A 25719-nucleotide genomic window follows, 5' to 3' on the forward strand; every position below is an offset into this window, starting at 1 on the left:
ATATTGGCTATACTTGCTTCAACTATATATTATCAAATACAATTGATACTAATTAGCTCAGTGAACTGGATAATACAATAAAACCTTCACCACATAAATTGCCTGATGTATGTTGCCCTAAACAAGTACAATTTTTTATTCTTCTCAAAATACCTGTTGATCACATTTCTATGACAAATTATTTTGATACTTTTTTTTAACAGTCAAAAGTGTGTCACTGCACTGATGCAAAGTGACTTGTCTGTCTCATTTATATCAATATTCAACCAGTAAAGAATATGAATGTATTCCAAATGACTATTTTTAGTCTTAAGAGCTCAGTTAAACATCGACTATTTAAACTATTTAATAGTACACAGCGTTCTTTATTTGTTTATTAAGGCTCATCTTTGTATCTTTATTCGCTTGCATTTTTATTTTTAATAAGTATTCTCTTCTCTCTGCTTTTTCTGCATACATTCTCAGCGAGCGAAAAAAGAACGCTAGGCTGACTTGTTGATTATATGAACATTTGATAAAAAGATTAATATTTTTAGCATTCTGCAATTCCTCGACATATTCGCACGCTGTTTTTGGTGTTTATTGAATAAAACTGTAAAACTTCAAGTGCCTTATATTTACAGGGGATGAGATATATGTTATTTTCTATGGAGTTAATAAACAGAATTACAGGGAGTATATGTCAAAAACCTAATATTAATTGACTGAATTGTCATTAAAATTAGAAATTTACTGGCGCAGTCACTGCAATTTTCAGGAAGGACAATGATTTTCAAACATTTTCGAGTCTATATTGCTGTTTCAGGCTAACAGCCTATCAATGAAAAGTAAAGTAATCTGAGATGTAATAATTCTACCCACAGAATTACAGATTGAGCAACAGTTCAAGTACAGTTTAGCCTTTTTTACAAATTGTAGAGAAATGCCTTCGAAACTCTTTTAACAAGGCAAGTAATTATCATTTAATCACAAGTGCTATGTATCTTATTCTACGAACATCTGAAGGGATGACCAGTAAACAGGAAATATTGCTCGTGGATAGCCATGTCGGAGTTGTGGTAATGACCTCGACATAGTAGACTTTTTCTTTTGAAAATGCTACAAGCGTCTTTCTACTCTAATAGACCATGTGGACAATCTGCGACACCAAATTTTCCATGCATTTCAGAGAATTTGTGATGCGTTTGCAATGTTAACATGATTTTCTGTTGACAGGATATTTTCATATGATGAATGATAAAGGTATGTGTCTGTATCTTTTTGAAAACGTATGAACAGTAACTATTCAGTAAATAAGTTATTTAGTGCCCTTTGTTTGCATGGCCTCGGCTTCCTCTTTTGAGTGCAGGAACACCTTTCCAAAGTTTGTATCGTTACTTACATAATATCCTATGTTATCGCAAATAATTTGTTTTTCATATTTATTTTCAGCATTCTGTGAAGTAGAATGTAGTAACTCGCTCTCCGTCCTAAATGTTGTGTATGAGACGGTTCCACTATATCTTAGAAAAGTAATACTGAAAATTAATCCAAAATCTACTTCCACAGCGTTCCTCACGCAATCTTTTGAATCGGATTATGGTTTGACCCTGTTTTCAGTTATATCTATTCCAGAAAGATACATTTTTTAAAATCAGATTTAGTTGTTAACTGTCTGGTAAACCGTTCGATAGAGTGTTGTGCATAATTGATCGCCGCGCGGGATTAGCCGAGCGGTCTACGGCGCTGCAGTCATGGACTGTGCGGCAGGTCCCGGCGGAGGTTCGAGTCCCTTGGGCATGGGTGTGTGTGTTTGTCCTTAGGATAATTTAGGTTAAGTAGTGTGTAAGCTTAGGGACTGATGACCTTACCAGTTAAGTCCCATAAGATTTCACACACATTTGAACATTTCAACACAATGGATCACGATAAAACCTAAATCTTTAAAGATGAAGAGACTAATAGCGATCGGTTAATTTCTAATAATTATTTTTCTCTCTTAATATCTTCTCTTACGCATTATCTAAATAGGGCTGAATATTTCAGTGGAGAGGGAATCTATTATTATATAGTGGAACGTTCAGAGCTAGCAAACTTCCTGGCAGATTGAAACTGCATGTCGATTCTGAAGTAGAGCTCGACTGTCTTGACATTTCAGTTTTAATGAATTGGGAAATTTTTATTTTTGTGGTCGTTTGAGTGGTGTATTCAGTGGAGCTTCACGTGTCGTAAAGACAGCATTATATTCCTGTAGGTCGACGCGAATAAGAAGCCACACTTGCATGAAATTGTCGGAGACAAATCGAATGGTTAGTTTACTTCTGCTTCTACACTCTGAAAGCCACATCACTCTGCGTGGCGTAAGGTACTCGCCATACCGGTGTAATTTCCGCCCTAGCTTGGTACATTCGCGAATGCTTCGTGGGGAGAACGTCTGTCGTCAATCCTCTGCATGCTTCTAATTCCTCTGATGTTCACCTCTTAGTCATTTCGCGAAATGTATGTGTAAGTAAGTAGCGCTCACTCTCGAAATTTCAGCAGTAATGCTCTCCATGATACACAACGCCTCTCTTGTAACGCTGCCACTGGGGTTCGATGTGTATCTCCTAACACTCTCGTGCTCACTAAACGAAACCGTGACAAAACGCTCTGCTCGTCTGTAAGTGTTCTTCATGTGCTCTGTTAATTCTTAGGATGATGAGCAGTAGTGAAGAAACGGAAGAATGTGTGTTTTGCAAGCCACTTCTTCCGTGGGTGACCTACATTTCCTTAGGATTCTCCTAGTGAATCTTCCCCTGTCATCTGAATTTATAACAACTAGTTTCATATGCTCGCTCCACTTTAGTTCACTCCGGACGGTACTCCTACCTTTACTTACTGTTTTTGCTGTTCCAATAATTTTTCGTCAATATTATAATAAAAAACTGTGGGTGCGACTTGCGCTATAAATATTTCCCACAAACTGAATAATGTAAGAGTCTACAATCTATAGGTTCTGATGAATGACTTTGCGCGTATCAAAATATGAGACATAAATGGTTGTATCTTTTGACTACATTGACATCGCCGAGGCAGTGCAGACCTTAGTATTTTACATAGACTTCAACTTAATACCTCTGCCCGTTCCTGAGAAATTGGTGTCTTAAGAGACGGACAACAAAGTGGCCCCATAAGGGTTCTGATTTTACCAACTATGGTACGAAACCTTGAAAGTAATGTCTTCCAGATATTTTTGCGCAATATGTCACATTTATTTCCGATGACTTTCAGCCGCCTAGCCCTGCACCAAACGTAATCTGTCACTACTGTTTTCCGGCGTTGCTACTTTCCTGTACACAACAGCATCATCCGTGAACAGTCTGCTACGTAGTCTACTAGATCAGACTGGTACGTTATTTCCCAGTTCAGTCTCTTACATTATCTACTTATATTAATCACGCATACAGGGCGATTCATCTACAACTTGCCCAGCCATAATGCGGAAAAGGGAAGTGCTATTGATGCAAGATTTCACAGAATGGATTGGCAATAACGGGCTTGTACTGTTAGACAATCAACAAATTATAATAATACTTAGAAAGTGTATCTTATGTTCAAATACACGTTTTTAAATGGAACATTACCTGTTGACATTAGCAAACTAAAAGTAGGGGTATTAAAATGTCAGTGGTGTTTGTTTCAGGATTCTAGTGCGAGTCGCTTACGAGATGACGTATTTTGAAAAGGTCCCGCACTGACACATGTAAAATACCTGTGGTAGCAAACACTAAACAACAGCAAAAGTGCATACAGTAGTTACGTGGATTCTGACCAGTAACGAGACAACTGGCCATGACAGGTTGCGTTCTTAATGACCACTGGCAGCGTCAATACACGCTTCCAGTCTGACATGGAACTCCTACTGCACACGTGCTGGCGTTTCAGCGGAGATTTCCGAGCAGACTGCAGTAATACATCGCTGCATGTATGCCCTTACAGTTTTCCTCACATAAAAAAGTCTACAGGCGTCAAATCCGGGGGAAGGCCACCCAAGATACAGATCCTGTGTGTCCAAGCCAACGATTTGGAAACAATTCGTGAAGACATGCTGCAGAACTTCATGCACTACAGGCTGGACAGCCATCAAGTTGATACCACAGGTTCCTCCAAGTAATGCAGCGGAACGTGTTGTAGCTTCTGCGGAAGACGGTCTGTTAGAAGACATGCTGTAGGAGTTCGTGCACTACAAGCTGGACAGCCATCAAGTTGATACCACAGGTTCCTCCAGGTTCTGCAGTGGAACGAGATGTAGCATCTGCGGAAGATGGTCTGTTAGAAGACATGCTGCAGGAGTTCGTGCACTACAAGCTGGACAGCCATCAAGTTGATACCACAGGTTCCTCCAGGTTCTGCAGTGGAACGTGTTGTAGCATCTGCGGAAGATGGTCTGTTAGAAGACATGCTGCAGGAGTTCGTGCACTACAAGCTGGACAGCCATCAAGTTGATACCACAGGTTCCTCCAGGTTCTGCAGTGGAACGTGTTGTAGCATCTGCGGAAGATGGTCTGTTACAAGACATGCTGCAGGAGTTCGTGCACTACAAGCTGGACAGCCATCAAGTTGATACCACAGGTTCCTCCAGGTTCTGCAGTGGAACGTGTTGTAGCATCTGCGGAAGATGGTCTGTTAGAAGACATGCTGCAGGAGTTCGTGCACTACAAGCTGGACAGCCATCAAGTTGATACCGCAGGTTCCTCCAGGTTCTGCAGTGGAACGTGATGTAGCATCTGCGGAAGATGGTCTGTTAGAAGACATGCTGCAGGAGTTCGTGCACTACAAGCTGGACAGCCATCAAGTTGATACCACATGTTCCTCCAGGTTCTGCAGTGGAACGTGTTGTAGCATCTGCGGAAGATGGTCTGTTAGAAGACATGCTGCAGAAGTTCGTGCACTACAAGCTGGACAGCCATCAAGTTGATACAACAGGTTCCTCCAGGTTCTGCAGTGGAACGTGATGTAGCATCTGCAGAAGACGGTCTTTTAGGAGACATGCTGCAGGACTTCGTGTACTACAAGCTGGACAGCCATCAAGTTGATACCACCGGTTCCACCAGGTTCTGCAGTGGAACGTGTTGTAGCATCTGTGGAAGATGATCTGTTAGAAGACATGCTGCAGGAGTTCGTGCACTACAAGCTGGACAGCCATCAAGTTGATACCACAGGTTCCTCCAGGTTCTGCAGTGGAACGTGTTGTAGCATCTGCGGAAGATGGTCTGTTAGAAGACATGCTGCAGGAGTTCGTGCACTACAAGCTGGACAGCCATCAAGTTGATACCACAGGTTCCTCCAGGTTCTGCAGTGGAACGTGTTGTAGCATCTGCGGAAGATGGTCTGTTAGAAGACATGCTGCAGGAGTTCGTGCACTACAAGCTGGACAGCCATCAAGTTGATACCACAGGTTCCTCCAGGTTCTGCAGTGGAACGTGTTGTAGCATCTGCGGAAGATGGTCTGTTAGAAGACATGCTGCAGGAGTTCGTGCACTACAAGCTGGACAGCCATCAAGTTGATACCACCGGTTCCACCAGGCTCTGCAGTGGAACGTGTTGTAGCATCTGTGGAAGATGATCTGTTAGAAGACATGCTGCAGGAGTTCGTGCACTACAAGCTGGACAGCCATCAAGTTGATACCACAGGTTCCTCCAGGTTCTGCAGTGGAACGTGTTGTAGCATCTGCGGAAGATGGTCTGTTAGAAGACATGCGGCAGGCTTTCGTGCACTACAAGCTCGACAGCCATCAAGTTGATACCACAGGTTCCTCCAGGTTCTGCAGTGGAACGTGTTGCAGCATCTGCGGAAGATCGTCTGTTAGAAGACATGCTGCAGGAGTTCGTGCACTACAAGCTGGACAGCCATCAAGTTGTTACCACAGGTTCCTCCAGGTTCTGCAGTGGAACGTGTTGTAGCATCTGTGGAAGACAGTCTGTTAGAAGACATGCTGCAGGAGTTCGTGCACTACAAGCTGGACAGCCATCAAGTTGATACAACAGGTTCCTCCAGGTTCTGCAGTGGAGCGAGATGTAGCATCTGCGGAAGACGGTCTGTTAGAAGACATGCTGCAGGAGTTTGTGCACTACAAGTTGGACAGCCATCAAGTTGATACCACAGTTTCCTCCAGGTTCTGCAGTGGAACGTGTTGTAGCATCTCCGGAAGACGGTCTGTTAGAAGACATGCTGCAGGAGTTCGTGCACTACAAGCTGGACAGCCATCATGTTGATACCACAGGTTCCTCCAGGTTCTGGAGTGGAACGAGATGTAGCATCTGCGGAAGACGGTCTGTTAGAAGACATGCTGCAGGAGTTCGTGCACTACAAGTTGGACAGCCATCAAGTTGATACCACAGTTTCCTCCAGGTTCTGCAGTGGAACGTGTTGTAGCATCTGTGAAAGACAGTCTGTTAGAAGACATGCTGCAGGAGTTCGTGCACTACAAGCTGGACAGCCATCAAGTTGATGCAACAGGTTCCTCCAGGTTCTGCAGTGGAACTAGATGTAGCATCTGCGGAAGACGGTCTGTTAGAAGACATGCTGCAGGAGTTCGTGTACTACAAGTTGGACAGCCATCAAGTTGATACCACAGTTTCCTCCAGGTTCTGCAGTGGAACGTGTTGTAGCATCTGTGGAAGATGATCTGTTAGAAGACATGCTGCAGGAGTTCGTGCACTACAAGCTGGACAGCCATCAAGTTGATACCACAGGTTCCTCCAGGTTCTGCAGTGGAACGTGTTGTAGCATCTGCGGAAGATGTTCTGTTAGAAGACATGCTGCAGGAGTTCGTGCACTACAAGCTGGACAGCCATCAAGTTGATACCACAGGTTCCTCCAGGTTCTGCAGTGGAACGTGTTGTAGCATCTGCGGAAGATGGTCTGTTAGAAGACATGCTGCACGAGTTCGTGCACTACAAGCTGGACAGCCATCAAGTTGATACCACAGGTTCCTCCAGGTTCTGCAGTGGAACGTGTTGTAGCATCTGCGGAAGATGGTCTGTTAGAAGACATGCTGCAGGAGTTCGTGCACTACAAGCTGGACAGCCATCAAGTTGATACCACAGGTTCCTCCAGGTTCTGCAGTGGAACGAGATGTAGCATCTGCGGAAGACGGTCTGTTAGAAGACATGCTGCAGGAGTTCGTGCACTACAAGTTGGACAGCCATCAAGTTGATACCACAGTTTCCTCCAGGTTCTGCAGTGGAACGTGTTGTAGCATCTGTGGAAGACAGTCTGTTAGAAGACATGCTGCAGGGGTTCGTGCACTACAAGTTGGACAGCCATCAAGTTGATACCACAGGTTCCTCCACGTTCTGCAGTGGAACGTGTTGTAGCATCTGCGGAAGACGGTCTGTTAGAAGACATGCTGCAGGAGTTCGTGCACTACAAGCTGGACAGCCATCAAGTTGATACCACAGGTTCCTCCAGGTTCTGCAGTGGAACGTGTTGTAGCATCTGCGGAAGACGGTCTGTTAGAAGACATGCTGCAGGAGTTCGTGCACTACAAGCTGGACAGCCATCAAATTGATACCACAGGTTCCTCCAGGTTCTGCAGTGGAACGTGTTGTAGCATCTGTGGAAGACAGTCTGTTAGAAGACATGCTGCAGGAGTTCGTGCACTACAAGCTGGACAGCCATCAAGTTGATACCACAGGTTCCTCCAGGTTCTGCAGTGGAACGTGTTGTAGCATCTGTGGAAGACAGTCTGTTAGAAGACATGCTGCAGGAGTTCGTGCACTACAAGCTGGACAGCCATCAAGTTGATACCACAGGTTCCTCCAGGTTCTGCAGTGGAACGTGTTGTAGCATCTGCAGAAGACGGTCTTTTAGGAGACATGCTGCAGGACTTCGTGTACTACAAGCTGGACAGCCATCAAGTTGATACCACCGGTTCCACCAGGCTCTGCAGTGGAACGTGTTGTAGCATCTGTGGAAGATGATCTGTTAGAAGACATGCTGCAGGAGTTCGTGCACTACAAGCTGGACAGCCATCAAGTTGATACCACAGGTTCCTCCAGGTTCTGCAGTGGAACGTGTTGTAGCATCTGCGGAAGATGGTCTGTTAGAAGACATGCGGCAGGCTTTCGTGCACTACAAGCTCGACAGCCATCAAGTTGATACCACAGGTTCCTCCAGGTTCTGCAGTGGAACGTGTTGCAGCATCTGCGGAAGATCGTCTGTTAGAAGACATGCTGCAGGAGTTCGTGCACTACAAGCTGGACAGCCATCAAGTTGTTACCACAGGTTCCTCCAGGTTCTGCAGTGGAACGTGTTGTAGCATCTGTGGAAGACAGTCTGTTAGAAGACATGCTGCAGGAGTTCGTGCACTACAAGCTGGACAGCCATCAAGTTGATACAACAGGTTCCTCCAGGTTCTGCAGTGGAGCGAGATGTAGCATCTGCGGAAGACGGTCTGTTAGAAGACATGCTGCAGGAGTTTGTGCACTACAAGTTGGACAGCCATCAAGTTGATACCACAGTTTCCTCCAGGTTCTGCAGTGGAACGTGTTGTAGCATCTCCGGAAGACGGTCTGTTAGAAGACATGCTGCAGGAGTTCGTGCACTACAAGCTGGACAGCCATCATGTTGATACCACAGGTTCCTCCAGGTTCTGGAGTGGAACGAGATGTAGCATCTGCGGAAGACGGTCTGTTAGAAGACATGCTGCAGGAGTTCGTGCACTACAAGTTGGACAGCCATCAAGTTGATACCACAGTTTCCTCCAGGTTCTGCAGTGGAACGTGTTGTAGCATCTGTGAAAGACAGTCTGTTAGAAGACATGCTGCAGGAGTTCGTGCACTACAAGCTGGACAGCCATCAAGTTGATGCAACAGGTTCCTCCAGGTTCTGCAGTGGAACTAGATGTAGCATCTGCGGAAGACGGTCTGTTAGAAGACATGCTGCAGGAGTTCGTGTACTACAAGTTGGACAGCCATCAAGTTGATACCACAGTTTCCTCCAGGTTCTGCAGTGGAACGTGTTGTAGCATCTGTGGAAGATGATCTGTTAGAAGACATGCTGCAGGAGTTCGTGCACTACAAGCTGGACAGCCATCAAGTTGATACCACAGGTTCCTCCAGGTTCTGCAGTGGAACGTGTTGTAGCATCTGCGGAAGATGTTCTGTTAGAAGACATGCTGCAGGAGTTCGTGCACTACAAGCTGGACAGCCATCAAGTTGATACCACAGGTTCCTCCAGGTTCTGCAGTGGAACGTGTTGTAGCATCTGCGGAAGATGGTCTGTTAGAAGACATGCTGCACGAGTTCGTGCACTACAAGCTGGACAGCCATCAAGTTGATACCACAGGTTCCTCCAGGTTCTGCAGTGGAACGTGTTGTAGCATCTGCGGAAGATGTTCTGTTAGAAGACATGCTGCAGGAGTTCGTGCACTACAAGCTGGACAGCCATCAAGTTGATACCACAGGTTCCTCCAGGTTCTGCAGTGGAACGTGTTGTAGCATCTGCGGAAGATGGGCTGTTAGAAGACATGCTGCAGGAGTTCGTGCACTACAAGCTGGACAGCCATCAAGTTGATACCACAGGTTCCTCCAGGTTCTGCAGTGGAACGTGTTGTAGCATCTGCGGAAGATGGTCTGTTAGAAGACATGCTGCACGAGTTCGTGCACTACAAGCTGGACAGCCATCAAGTTGATACCACAGGTTCCTCCAGGTTCTGCAGTGGAACGTGTTGTAGCATCTGTGGAAGATGGGCTGTTCGAAGACATGCTGCAGGAGTTCGTGCACTACAAGCTGGACAGCCATCAAGTTGATACCACAGGTTCCTCCAGGTTCTGCAGTGGAACGTGTTGTAGCATCTGCGGAAGACGGTCTGTTAGAAGACATGCTGCAGGAGTTCGTGCACTACAAGCTGGACAGCCATCAAATTGATACCACAGGTTCCTCCAGGTTCTGCAGTGGAACGTGTTGTAGCATCTGTGGAAGACAGTCTGTTAGAAGACATGCTGCAGGAGTTCGTGCACTACAAGCTGGACAGCCATCAAGTTGATACCACAGGTTCCTCCAGGTTCTGCAGTGGAACGTGTTGTAGCATCTGTGGAAGACAGTCTGTTAGAAGACATGCTGCAGGAGTTCGTGCACTACAAGCTGGACAGCCATCAAGTTGATACCACAGGTTCCTCCAGGTTCTGCAGTGGAACGTGTTGTAGCATCTGCAGAAGACGGTCTTTTAGGAGACATGCTGCAGGACTTCGTGTACTACAAGCTGGACAGCCATCAAGTTGATACCACCGGTTCCACCAGGCTCTGCAGTGGAACGTGTTGTAGCATCTGTGGAAGATGATCTGTTAGAAGACATGCTGCAGGAGTTCGTGCACTACAAGCTGGACAGCCATCAAGTTGATACCACAGGTTCCTCCAGGTTCTGCAGTGGAACGTGTTGTAGCATCTGCGGAAGATGGTCTGTTAGAAGACATGCGGCAGGCTTTCGTGCACTACAAGCTCGACAGCCATCAAGTTGATACCACAGGTTCCTCCAGGTTCTGCAGTGGAACGTGTTGCAGCATCTGCGGAAGATCGTCTGTTAGAAGACATGCTGCAGGAGTTCGTGCACTACAAGCTGGACAGCCATCAAGTTGTTACCACAGGTTCCTCCAGGTTCTGCAGTGGAACGTGTTGTAGCATCTGTGGAAGACAGTCTGTTAGAAGACATGCTGCAGGAGTTCGTGCACTACAAGCTGGACAGCCATCAAGTTGATACAACAGGTTCCTCCAGGTTCTGCAGTGGAGCGAGATGTAGCATCTGCGGAAGACGGTCTGTTAGAAGACATGCTGCAGGAGTTTGTGCACTACAAGTTGGACAGCCATCAAGTTGATACCACAGTTTCCTCCAGGTTCTGCAGTGGAACGTGTTGTAGCATCTCCGGAAGACGGTCTGTTAGAAGACATGCTGCAGGAGTTCGTGCACTACAAGCTGGACAGCCATCATGTTGATACCACAGGTTCCTCCAGGTTCTGGAGTGGAACGAGATGTAGCATCTGCGGAAGACGGTCTGTTAGAAGACATGCTGCAGGAGTTCGTGCACTACAAGTTGGACAGCCATCAAGTTGATACCACAGTTTCCTCCAGGTTCTGCAGTGGAACGTGTTGTAGCATCTGTGAAAGACAGTCTGTTAGAAGACATGCTGCAGGAGTTCGTGCACTACAAGCTGGACAGCCATCAAGTTGATGCAACAGGTTCCTCCAGGTTCTGCAGTGGAACTAGATGTAGCATCTGCGGAAGACGGTCTGTTAGAAGACATGCTGCAGGAGTTCGTGTACTACAAGTTGGACAGCCATCAAGTTGATACCACAGTTTCCTCCAGGTTCTGCAGTGGAACGTGTTGTAGCATCTGTGGAAGATGATCTGTTAGAAGACATGCTGCAGGAGTTCGTGCACTACAAGCTGGACAGCCATCAAGTTGATACCACAGGTTCCTCCAGGTTCTGCAGTGGAACGTGTTGTAGCATCTGCGGAAGATGTTCTGTTAGAAGACATGCTGCAGGAGTTCGTGCACTACAAGCTGGACAGCCATCAAGTTGATACCACAGGTTCCTCCAGGTTCTGCAGTGGAACGTGTTGTAGCATCTGCGGAAGATGGTCTGTTAGAAGACATGCTGCACGAGTTCGTGCACTACAAGCTGGACAGCCATCAAGTTGATACCACAGGTTCCTCCAGGTTCTGCAGTGGAACGTGTTGTAGCATCTGCGGAAGATGTTCTGTTAGAAGACATGCTGCAGGAGTTCGTGCACTACAAGCTGGACAGCCATCAAGTTGATACCACAGGTTCCTCCAGGTTCTGCAGTGGAACGTGTTGTAGCATCTGCGGAAGATGGGCTGTTAGAAGACATGCTGCAGGAGTTCGTGCACTACAAGCTGGACAGCCATCAAGTTGATACCACAGGTTCCTCCAGGTTCTGCAGTGGAACGTGTTGTAGCATCTGCGGAAGATGGTCTGTTAGAAGACATGCTGCACGAGTTCGTGCACTACAAGCTGGACAGCCATCAAGTTGATACCACAGGTTCCTCCAGGTTCTGCAGTGGAACGTGTTGTAGCATCTGTGGAAGATGGGCTGTTCGAAGACATGCTGCAGGAGTTCGTGCACTACAAGCTGGACAGCCATCAAGTTGATACCACAGGTTCCTCCAGGTTCTGCAGTGGAACGTGTTGTAGCATCTGCGGAAGATGGTCTGTTAGAAGACATGCTGCAGGAGGTCTTGCACTACAAGCTGGACAGCCATCAAGTTGATACCACAGGTTCCTCCAGGTTCTGCAGTGGAACGTGTTGTAGCATCTGCGGAAGATGGTCTTTTAGAAGACATGCTGCAGGAGTTCGTGCACTACAAGCTGGACAGTCATCAAGTTGATACCACAGGTTCCTCCAGGTTCTGCAGTGGAACGTGTTGTAGCATCTGCGGAAGATGGTCTGTTAGAAGACATGCTGCAGGAGTTGGTGCACTACAAGCTGGACAGCCATCAAGTTGATACCACAGGTTCCTCCAGGTTCTGCAGTGGAACGTGTTGTAGCATCTGCGGAAGATGGTCTGTTAGAAGACATGCTGCAGGATTTCGTGCACTACAAGCTGGACAGCCATCAAGTTGATAGCACAGGTTCCTCCAGGTTCTGCAGTGGAACGTGTTGTAGCATCTGCGGAAGATGGTCTGTTAGAAGACATGCTGCAGGAGTTGGTGCACTACAAGCTGGACAGCCATCAAGTTGATACCACAGGTTCCTCCAGGTTCTGCAGTGGAACGTGTTGTAGCATCTGCGGAAGATGGTCTGTTAGAAGACATGCTGCAGGAGTTCGTGCACTACAAGCTGAACAGCCATCAAGTTGATACCACAGGTTCCTCCAGGTTCTGCAGTGGAACGTGTTGTAGCATCTGCGGAAGATGGTCTGTTAGAAGACATGCTGCAGGAGTTGGTGCACTACAAGCTGGACAGCCATCAAGTTGATACCACAGGTTCCTCCAGGTTCTGCAGTGGAACGTGTTGTAGCATCTGCGGAAGATGGTCTGTTAGAAGACATGCTGCAGGATTTCGTGCACTACAAGCTGGACAGCCATCAAGTTGATACCACAGGTTCCTCCAGGTTCTGCAGTGGAACGTGTTGTAGCATCTGCGGAAGATGGTCTGTTAGAAGACATGCTGCAGGACTTCGTGCACTACAAGCTGGACAGCCATCAAGTTGATACCACAGGTTCCTCCAGGTTCTGCAGTGGAACGTGTTGTAGCATCTGCGGAAGATGGTATGTTAGAAGACATGCTGCAGGAGTTCGTGCACTACAAGCTGGACAGCCATCAAGTTGATACCACAGGTTCCTCCAGGTTCTGCAGTGGAACGTGTTGTAGCATCTGTGGAAGATGATCTGTTAGAAGACATGCTGCAGGAGTTCGTGCACTACAAGCTGGACAGCCATCAAGTTGATACCACAGGTTCCTCCAGGTTCTGCAGTGGAACGTGTTGTAGCATCTGCGGAAGATGTTCTGTTAGAAGACATGCTGCAGGAGTTCGTGCACTACAAGCTGGACAGCCATCAAGTTGATACCACAGGTTCCTCCAGGTTCTGCAGTGGAACGTGTTGTAGCATCTGCGGAAGATGGTCTGTTAGAAGACATGCTGCAGGAGTTCGTGCACTACAAGCTGGACAGCCATCAAGTTGATACCACAGGTTCCTCCAGGTTCTGCAGTGGAACGTGTTGTAGCATCTGCGGAAGATGGTCTGTTAGAAGACATGCTGCACGAGTTCGTGCACTACAAGCTGGACAGGCATCAAGTTGATACCACAGGTTCCTCCAGGTTCTGCAGTGGAACGTGTTGTAGCATCTGCGGAAGATGGGCTGTTCGAAGACATGCTGCAGGAGTTCGTGCACTACAAGCTGGACAGCCATCAAGTTGATACCACAGGTTCCACCAGGTTCTGCAGTGGAACGTGTTGTAGCATCTGTGGAAGATGATCTGTTAGAAAACATGCTGCAGGAGTTCGTGCACTACAAGCTGGACAGCCATCAAGTTGATACCACAGGTTCCTCCAGGTTCTGCAGTGGAACAAGTTGTAGCATCTGCGGAAGATGGTCTGTTAGAAGACATGCTGCAGGAGGTCTTGCACTACAAGCTGGACAGCCATCAAGTTGATACCACAGGTTCCTCCAGGTTCTGCAGTGGAACGTGTTGTAGCATCTGCGGAAGATGGTCTGTTAGAAGACATGCTGCAGGAGTTCGTGCACTACAAGCTGGACAGTCATCAAGTTGATACCACAGGTTCCTCCAGGTTCTGCAGTGGAACGTGTTGTAGCATCTGCGGAAGATGGTCTGTTACAAGACATGCTGCAGGAGTTCGTGCACTACAAGCTGGACAGCCATCAAGTTGATACCACAGGTTCCTCCAGGTTCTGCAGTGGAACGTGTTGTAGCATCTGCGGAAGATGGTCTGTTAGAAGACATGCTGCAGGATTTCGTGCACTACAAGCTGGACAGCCATCAAGTTGATACCACAGGTTCCACCAGGTTCTGCAGTGGAACGTGTTGTAGCATCTGCGGAAGATGGTCTGTTAGAAGACATGCTGCAGGAGTTCGTGCACTACAAGCTGGACAGCCATCAAGTTGATACCACAGGTTCCTCCAGGTTCTGCAGTGGAACGTGTTGTAGCATCTGCGGAAGATGGTCTGTTAGAAGACATGCTGCAGGAGTTGGTGCACTACAAGCTGGACAGCCATCAAGTTGATACCACAGGTTCCTCCAGGTTCTGCAGTGGAACGTTTTGTAGCATCTGCGGAAGATGGTCTGTTAGAAGACATGCTGCAGGAGTTCGTGCACTACAAGTTGGACAGCCATCAAGTTGATACCACAGGTTCCTCCAGGTTCTGCAGTGGAACGTGATGTAGCATCTGCGGAAGATGGTCTGTTAGAAGACATGCTGCAGGAGTTCGTGCACTACAAACTGGACAGCCATCAAGTTGATACCACAGGTTCCTCCAGGTTCTGCAGTGGAACGTGTTGTAGCATCTGCGGAAGATGGTCTGTTAGAAGACATGCTGCAGGAGTTCGTGCACTACAAGCTGGACAGCCATCAAGTTGATACCACAGGTTCCTCCAGGTTCTGCAGTGGAACCTGTTGTAGCATCTGCGGAAGATGGTCTGTTAGAAGACATGCTGCAGGAGTTCGTGCACTACAAGCTGGACAGCCATCAAGTTGATACCACAGGTTCCTCCAGGTTCTGCAGTGGAACGTGTTGTAGCATCTGCTGAAGATGGTCTGTTAGAAGACATGCTGCAGGAGTTGGTGCACTACAAGCTGGACAGCCATCAAGTTGATACCACAGGTTCCTCCAGGTTCTGCAGTGGAACGTGTTGTAGCATCTGCGGAAGATGGTCTGTTAGAAGACATGCGGCAGGAGTTCGTGCACTACAAGCTGGACAGCCATCAAGTTGATACCACAGGTTCCTCCAGGTTCTGCAGTGGAACGTGTTGTAGCATCTGCGGAAGATGGTCTGTTAGAAGACATGCTGCAGGAGTTCGTGCACTACAAGCTGGACAGCCATCAAGTTGATACCACAGGTTCCTCCAGGTTCTGCAGTGGAACGTGTTGTAGCATCTGCGGAAGATGATCTGTTAGAAGACATGCTGCAGGAGTTCGTGCACTACAAGCTGGACAGCCATCAAGTTGATACCACAGGTTCCTCCACGTTCTGCAGTGGAACGTGTTGTAGCATCTGCGGAAGATGGTCTGTTAGAAGACTGCGATACTTGTGCGCGATCAGTGTTGCCACATCTCAGGTTTACACTCCAAGGACGCTGACGTTCGACCTGACGAAGCTAACGGGGATTGTCAACAAACCAATAGTGCAAGGTTCGATGGTTTACCTGGCCATGATTCGTAAATATGACTTCATCACTAAACGAGAGACATGATACATCTGGATTATTCTGCCTCAATGCCCATGTACAGAAGGTAATACGATTCTCAAAACAGATTCCATGCAGCTCTGGAAGAAGAGAGATGTGATAGGGATGAAACCTATGTTGATGGAGAATGCGTAAGACACTTGCCTGATTCATGCTGCTTCCTCGTGCGCTTCCGCTGGAGCTAACACGCGCATCAATTGCAACACTAATTTCCCCTCTTCTGCCGTCACTTGTTTCCTACTGTTACGTTGTCTAGGTGTTGCACTACCACTTCCACGTAACTGGCTGCAGAGGTTGATAAATAATTTCCCAGATGGTTGACGTCTTTTAGAATGTCTTGCCGCATCAGAACGAAATGCATTCTTCCTACAGTCTCCATACATTAAGAGTATCTTGGCTTCTCCTGCATTGGTAAATCCCATCGTCGACTCACGACCTATCGCATGGACTGCCAAAGAATATCTGTCTAGCATGTCGCGATACACTCAAGGAACACATAAGCACATCATAAGCAAATATGGCATCATCATACTTAGCAACGACGCAGACTGAATGTCAGAAACGAGCATCGGTGTGCGAACTTTTCAAAATACGATTGTAGGCATTGGTCCATTTGAAAAAGTGTAAGCTTACACAAAAAATACGCTTCCGAAGTGTTATTGCAGTCTGTTTATTGGCTAACAGTACGAGCTCCTGACTACTAACCCATTCTGTGAAAACCGCACATCAACAGCACTTTCTATTTCCGCAATTTTTGCAGTGCAAGTTTTAGGTGGTTCACGCTGTATAGTGAACCTAAATGATCCATATCACTCCCTTAGGATGCTCACGAAGTGACTATTACATCTGACAAATTCAGCACGTTAGAACGACGTGTTGACTTACATATGAGAGGAAGTTCTGAATCTGGCTTCAAATCTGGTCCGATTCTCAGTGAGCTTGTACAGCATTACGTGACAGTGCAGAACTTTATACAAGCACCGCTGATTGCGCTGCACGTATTTTCCTTTCCTAAACAGTGATATTAGGTGCTGGCTCCCTGCAATGAGTTGGGACGGCCTGCTCGTCTCCAACCGACAATTTGCTTTATTTTTGACATGGAAATGAATGTCCGTACTGAACGTATGCCCGAAAGGACTATGTATTGAGGGTAGTTATTTCCTTCTGGTATTAGATGCACTTTCTGAGGTGTTATTCTTCCAGTAACTTATTCACACTGCAGCGGCGCGGATATAAACTGTTCTTCCTACAGAGAATGTCCACTCACCTTGCAGTGATCTTCTCGTCTTCTGCAGCTCGAACACATGCCTTTCCTGTTAGAAAACAAATCGATGTTTCTCAACTGGACAACTGTAGTAGAACCAGCCGCACCAATCGTATGCAGAGGATGCATTGAGTTGTTCTAGGGTCAGGATAACTGAGCTATTAAAGGATAGATAGTTTTCGAGAGAAAACTTCGATGTATTGTTATTTTTTCCATGCAAAAACACCGCCGAAACTGTTACCCGATTACCAGTAGCAAAATGCTCACTCAAATATTGCACAACTCGATCCGTGTGAACGTTCAGTTCTCGGCTTCGACTAGCACAATACGCCACGCGGATTATGGTTAATTCAAGAGTTACAGCTTACACATAAAATCCGTGACTACGCGCATTCGTCATTCTAACTATTTCACGTTCACCTTGCGACCCTCCACGGTCACGTTTAACTCATAATTTCGCAAAACTGCCACATCTGTTTACAGCTCCTTATACACACGTCCGAACATGATGAGGTCTGTGCTGTGAATTTAATCTAGGTTAAACAAAGCAGTTCCTTGGCTCATATAGTACGCAGGAATGGCTGATATGCATCACAGTCAATCTGGTATCACTATTAAACCGCGCAAACCCCTGTCTTGTCCTGTGGACCAACCGCAATATAATAACTTTTCATTGAGATTTATTAAAAGAACAAATTTCTCATACCCATGAATATCACAATAACTCCCTCTTTAAATGAATGAAATCGTAAAATGTTTCCTGTTTTCCCCCGTACCATGAACTGACGAATTACACTTGACAGATTTCCCCTGAGAGTATGGTTCACTCTCTCTGTGCTGATACTATTCCCATGCTACCATTAACTCAGCTGATACACATAATAGTATTCGTTTATTATATTATTTCACATCTCCACTCTATTTATGTTTATTGTAAAAAAAAAGTTATCGGATTTGTGGACTTGTAAGAACTGTTACTTCAAGAATAATGTAGATAAGGATCGTATGGTCACTGGTTCTTGATTGAGTAAAATTTTGACGTTCTAAAGTTAAGCTGCAGATAGAAATGGGTAATATTCAATAGCTGCAATAACCAACACCGATTTATAAGAACTGGAAGACGAGGAACGAAATGCTCGGGTCGAAAAGGGAATGGGACTGTGGTGAACTCATTTTTCGCGCCTACTGCTCAATGTATACATCGAAGAAGTAGTGACGGGATTAAAAGAAAGGTCAAGGAGTGAAATTAAAATACATGCTGAGAGGATATCGATGGTAAGATTCGCTGATGACACTGCTATGGTGAGTAAAAACGAGGAAGAATTGCAAGACCTGTTGAGCGGAACGAACACTGTAATGAGCAAACGGTATGGGTCGAGAATAACGAAAAAAGACGAAAGCAAACGGAATAGTAGAAATTAGGTTAGAGCGAAACCTAACTGCAAAATTGGGGACCACGAAGTAGATGGATTGAGGGGTTTCTGCTACACTGGAAGCAAAATAATCAAAACAGACGACTGAAGGAGGAGATCATAATTAGACTGGCAGAGGCAAAGAGGGCATTCCTAGTCAAAAGGAGTCTTCTAATATCAAACATAAGCCTTGACATGAGGAAGAAATTTTTGAGAATGTACGTTTAGAGCAAAGAATTCCACGGAAGAGAATCGTGGACTGTGGTAAAAGCGGAAAAGAAGAGAAGCGAAGCGTTTCAGATATTGTGGAGTAAAAGGATGTTGAACATTTGGTGGACTTATTATCAACAGGGCAGTTTTCTGCACGATCGCCGAGGAGAGGCACGCGTGGAAATCATCACAAGAAGAAGGCAAAGGATGATAGGACATTAAGGAAAAACTTCCGTAGGACCCGAGAGAGCTTTAGTGGAAAAGGAGAGGAATTCGTGCAAGGCCGCATCAGATCAGTCACAAGGCAAATGACACAAAGAGAAGTAATAGGTTGTCTGAGAGTAGAAATCTTAGCAAGGTCAGGCAATCTGGTTAGTGGAGCTGGCAGGGAGCGACGAATGAGCTAAGAATGTGGAACTGGATGGTTTCTGTAACGGGCTATCTGACCGGAAGGACGTAGATGGCAGTCTCAGATGTCGCTGTGTTACGCATATTTGTCCGCCCATTAGCTGAATGGTCAGCGCGCGGGAATGCCACGCACGGTGGCTCGAGTATGGATTCCCGACTGGGGCAGGGGATTTTCTCTCCTGAGGGACTGGGTGTTGTGCTGTCCACATCATCATTTCATCTCCATTGTCGACGCGCAAGTCGCCCAATTTGGCGTCACAGTCAATAAGACTGGCACTTGGCGGCCGAACTTCCCGACTGGGAACTCCCGGCCACTGACGCCATACGATTATTTTGGTTTTTTTAACGCATATTTGCATTTAAGTCCATTGAACGACTAGCAGCACTCATAATCAGGAAAAAATTGGTGCAAAACATTAAGTACCGAAGTTCGTCATCCAGCAGTCTTGAGCCAAATACTGTAATTTGTGAGCGTTGTAAGGTATAACATGTGGTCGACAGTACCAACATCAGATCTCGATAACGTACATCTCGCCTCATTTGAAAAAGTATTAATGAAAATAACATTCAAGGGTAGCTCAGGAAATAGTGTTCCAACTTTTTAACATACAAGTCTGTACTGAAGAAGTAATGCCTCCGATTTTTTATGTGACTGCTCTTGAAGCTTTTTAAATAAAAGAAACGCCATTAACATTCTACATCTTCATTCTTCATGTCTACCTGTTTGCAGCCCTCTGCCGCTAGAGGGCTTCGAATTGTAGCGTGTAACACGGCACTGTATGACGTAACAATGTCGGTGTGAGAGAAACAGCGTGCTGTAACCGAGTTGCGAAATCAAGGAGTTCGGTCACACACGGAGCACCCTCTCCATTAGCTTGATAATGGCAGACCACACGCGATCGCTGCTACATCTGCAACAGCCCGATGCCTCTGGTCCACTGTCGTCGATCATCCTCCATACAGTCCCGACTTGGCCCCATCCGGTTCAAATGGTTCAAATGGCTCTGAGCACTATGGAACTTAACTTCTAAGGTCATCAGTCCCCTAGAACATAGAACTACTTAAACCTAACTAACGTAAGGACATCACACACATCCATGCCCGAGGCAGGATTCGAACCTGCGACCGTAGCGGTCGCGCGGTTCCAGACTGTAGCGCCTAGAACCGCTCGGCCACTCTGGCCGGCGCCCCACCCGGTTTTCATCTGTTTCCAAAAGTTAAAGAACACCTTAGACAACTTCATTTTGATAGTGATGAAGCGGTCCAATCAGAGGCGTGATAAGCGTGTGTTGGTGAGAGGAAGTCAGTTGACGGCCTCCAACAAACCTGTCTGCTCGTTAGACCTACTGGCTCCACATCTGAAGTTGTGGTCTGGGGTGCTATTTTGTACGACAGCAAGAGCACTCTTGTGGTTATCCCACGCCGTCTGACTGCAGATTTGTACATCATTCTGGTAAGATGGCCTATTGTGCTGCCATTCATGAACAAAATTACAGAGGGTATTTTCCAACAGGGTAACGCTCGCCCACGTATCACTGTTGTAACCCAACATGCTCTACATAGTATCGACATGTTGCCTTGGCCTCCCTGTATTGACCAACCAAGTGTAACCGGCATGGTACTACATCCAATAAACTGATATCCTGTACAACACAATGCATGCACATTTCCTTGCTTGCATTAATCACTCAGGCTGCTACACCCATTACTAATGTACCAACATTTCCCATTTGCAATGGCTTATCTCCTCCTTAGATTATCCTGTGATCCTGCAATATTTATCTCTTAAACATGTAACCTAGACAAATGTATTTCAGAAATTTCATTACTCTACATTAATTATTTTTCGGTGCTGCGATTTTTTCCTTCCATGTCTACTAAAAAATTATATAAATGGTGTCTGTATTGTTTTTATACTAGGTCTACAACTTTGCTTCCGCCGTTTTTTCTCGAAGTTCGGGGCTTTATTGTGAAAAACGTACAAAAAATTATGATTCATAGTGTTGCCAATCGCTGGCCACTACATTATCCCATATTTCGGAAAGCATATGAATGCCGTGGCGGAAGTACTGGGCGTCTTTTGTGGGGATCCATGAATCGATTCAATTTTGCACTTGTTCATATGATCGGAAGTGCTAGTCAGCCAGACTGTATTTTAGGTTAGGTTAGTGTTTTTTTAACGTCCCGTCGACAACGAGGTCATTAGAGACGGAGCACAAGCTCGAGTTAGGGAAGGATGGGGAAGGAAATCGGCCGTGCCCTTTCAGAGGAACCATCCCGGCATTTGTCTGAAACGATTTAGGGAAATCACGGAAAACCTAAATCAGGATGGCTGGAGACGAGATTGAACCGTCGTCCTCCCGAATGCGAGTCCAGTGTGCTAACCACTGCGCCACCTCGCTCGGTGACTGTATGTCACTGGTAGAAAAAGGTGGTAGTCAGGGAGAGCAACGTATGGAGAATACGGCGGGAGGGATAGGACTTCTCATTTCAACGTTTCGATGTATATTTTGACGGGTTTTGCGACATGGCGTCGAGCACTGACCTGCTGCAAAATTACCTTTACGTGTCTTATCGCTGTATTGTGGCCGTGTGTGTTTCAGTGCAGGGTTCGAACGCGTCAATTGCTTTCGATAATGATGTCCTGTGACTGTCTTCGTGTGTTTCAGTAGCTACGAAAACGTTCTATCTTCCACCGACATGCCGGTCTTCGACATCAAAATCAGTGTTCTTAAGGCATTGAAAACATTCTCTGTACGTTCTTTCACTAAAAGTTCCCTCACCATTGGTCTTACCCATCACTTTAAGAGCCACAGCCGCAGATTTCTTCATGTTAAAGCAGAAAATAAAAATTTCCCGCAAATGGCGAGAAATGGGTACGTAAGTTGACGTAATTAATCGAGAATAACCTTATGATGCAATTACAAATCGACAAAAGTTTTTATGGAACTATGTTTATGGATGTCTAAGCTTATTGTATTACACATATGACTAACTATCTGAACCCCTCTTACCGCAATTGCCGAATATTGAAAAACGGCGGAAGCAAAGTTGTAGACCAAATACAATTTTACATTGAATCTGAAACGTCCCCTTTGAACAATTTATATAGGACTGTGCTTAACCTGACACACAATACTTTGTTAGCGCAACGCAATCTGACTTTCAAAATTCCCTACAAAAGAATGGCCCTGACTAACATTAAACTATACCTTTCACAAATCACTTACCTCACAAAAATCTTCGCTGCTCAAGCTACTGCAATACAGCAAGCGCCACTACTGCCAGCTAAATAAAAGATTCAAACTACTAAAGGCACTAACTACTGATAGGGATAGTTAGCAAATGAAAGATATTAATAGAGAACAAACAATATATTTACCTTAATATCATCACAAGTCATAATATATATATATCAGTTCATGACAAATTGCAAACCTCCGCCATCTCTCTCCCCACATCCACCACTGCTGGCGGCTCACCTCCAACTGCGCAACGCTACGCGCTGTTCACAGCCAGGTGCCTAACACTACAATGGCGGGTATTACAACAATGCAAAGCAGACACAGACTGCCCACAGCACAGCCAGTGATTGTCATACAGAGGTGGCGTTACCAATAAAAAACCTAAACAGCCTACTTACATAGAGAAAACATAAACAGCCTACTTACATAGAGAAAACATAAACAGCCTACTTACATAGAGAAAACATAAACAGCCTACTTACAAATCTTCCTTTACGTTTCTTCCTTGTGATCGCTAACTGTGTGATACACAGGTCTAGCAAAGTCAGTTTTGTACTACATTCAAAAGAGAAGACATATGTTCATATAAACAGGCGGAGTAGGTGAAATAAAAGTGTGTAAGGAACCCTCTGAGATTAATTTAAAGCATTTGCTAGTAATAAGAGTTCAACCGTGAACGAAAGCATTGGTGGATAACAGCTAATGATCGACTTCTCAATGGAAATCAAGTTCTCGTGTTCTCACTCTCTTCGAGATGCTGTGGAATATCACAGCATACTCACTGACCTGCTACTGTGAAAGCATTATTAAAATTTTCTATCATACTACTGTTTAACGTAAATTATACGAGTACAAAGAAAAGAAATATAGCAGAAAACATCTGCATGTTCATGACGAAAATGAGGCTTACAGCGTTTGCCACCCAATGGGACAACGGTATTACAATATTATTTAGCTAATAACAGTAGAGATATTGATAAAGCAAAAAGACTTATTGGGCTTATGAAACAGCGATATGGTTACATAAATGGATGTTGCACATGTAGGCACACAAGCATTTATGGGTAACTATCTCTTACCCGCTGCTTCGCTCGCAATGATGAATTACGGTAAGTAAGAAAGTTAGTAATTTCACGAGATGTCTTTGCATATAATGGTGTATACAGGGTGTTACAAAAAGGTACGGCCAAACTTTCAGGAAACATTCCTCACACTCAAAGAAAGAAAATATGTTATGTGGACATGTGCCCGGAGCTCATTTTATTACTTCTCTTCAAATCACATTAATCATGGAATGGAAACACACAGCAACAGAACGTACCAGCGTGACGTCAAACACTTTGTTACAGGAAATGTTCAAAATGTCCTCCGTTAGCGAGGATACGTGCATCCACCCTACGTCGCATGGAATCCTTGATGCGCTGATGCAGCCCTGGAGAGTGGCGTATTGTATCACAGCCGTCCACAATACGAGCACGAAGAGTCTCTACATTTGGTACCGGAGTTGCGTAGACAAGAGCTTTCAAATGTCCCCATAAATGAAAGTCAAGAGGGTTGAGGTCAGGAGAGCGTGGAGACCATGGAATTGGTCCGCCTCTACCAATCCATCGGTTAACGAATCTATTGTTGAGAAGCGTACGAACACTTTGACTGAAATGTGCAGGAGCTCCATCGTGCATGAACCACATGTTGTGTCGTACTTGTAAAGGCACATGTTCTAGCAGCACAGATAGAGTTTCCCGTATGAAATCATGATAACGCGCTCCATTGAGCGTAGGTGGAAGAACATGGGGCCAAATCAAGACACCACCAACAATGCCTGCCCAAACGTTCACAGAAAATCTGTGTTGATGACGTGATTGCACAATTGCGTGCGGATTCTCGTCAGCCCACACAAGTTGATTGTGAAAATTTACAATTTGATCACGTTGGAATGAAGCCTCATCCGTAAAGAGAACATTTGCACTGAAATGAGGATTGACACATTGTTGGATGAACCATTCGCAGAAGTGTACCCGTGGAGGTCAAACAGCTGCTGATAGTGCCTGCACACGCTGTACATGGTACGGAAACAACTGGTTCTCCCGTAGCACTCTCCATACAGTGACGTGGTCAACGTTACCTTGTACAGCAGCAACTTCTCTGATGCTGACATTAGGGTTATCGTCAACTGCACGAAGAATTGCCTTGTACATTGCAGGTGTCCTCGTCGTTCTAGGTCTTGCCCAGTCGCCGTGCAGGAGCTCCATCGGGGCCGCCGATCAATTGCTTCGAACGTCTCCCTTTTGGGACACCTTCGTTCTGGAAATCTGCCTCGATACAAACGCACCGCGCCACGGCTATTGCCCTGTGCTAATCGATACATCAAATGGGCATCTGCCAACTCCGCATTTGTAAACATTGCACTGACTGCAAAACCACGTTCGTGATGAACACTAACCTGTTGATGCTACGTACTGATGTGCTTGATGCTAGTACTGTAGAGCAATGAGTCGCATGTCAACACAAGCACCGAAGTCAACATTACCTTCCTTCAATTGGGCCAACTGGCGGTGAATAGAGGAAGTACAGTACATACTGACGAAACTAAAATGAGCTCTAACATGGAAAGTAAGCGTTTCCGGACACATGTCCACATAACATCTTTTCTTTATTTGTGTGTGAGGAATGTTTCCTGAAAGTGTGGCCGTACCTTTTTGTAACACCCTGTATACGGGTGTTTAAAAAATGGATAAGTATCGCCATGTACATAATGAAAGGGTTTCTATTATTTTGCCGTATGTCGAATCTGGAAACATGCATTATATTTTCTAATTATGTTTAAAAAGCCTCGATTCGTTACATTCGTGGAAAAGTAGGGCTTTTAGTGGATTTTCTGGCTCACCCATTACTGGATGTGAGATTTCTGCCACTAGAGCAACTCATAAACTGTTTTTCCCTTCCGTTTTAATGCATAATGGTGCCTGCACTTTTGATCCATCCCACTTTCTTTCTTTCTTTCTTTTTTTGAGTCATCACTCTTCTGACTGGGTTGATGCGGCCCGCCACGAATTCCTCTCCTGTGCCAAACTCTTCATCTCAGAGTAGCACTTGCAACCTACGTCCTCAATTACTTACGTGGATGTATTCCAGTCTCTGTCTTTCTCTACTGTTTTTACTCTCTACAGCTCCCTCTAGTACTATGGAAGTTATTCCCTGATGTCTTAATAGATGTCCTGTCCTCCAGTCCATTCTTCTTGTCAGTGTTTTCCATATATTGCTTTCCTCG

Source organism: Schistocerca americana, chromosome 2 (assembly GCF_021461395.2).
Source record: "Schistocerca americana isolate TAMUIC-IGC-003095 chromosome 2, iqSchAmer2.1, whole genome shotgun sequence".
In the NCBI taxonomy this organism is placed as follows: Eukaryota; Metazoa; Arthropoda; class Insecta; order Orthoptera; family Acrididae; genus Schistocerca; species Schistocerca americana.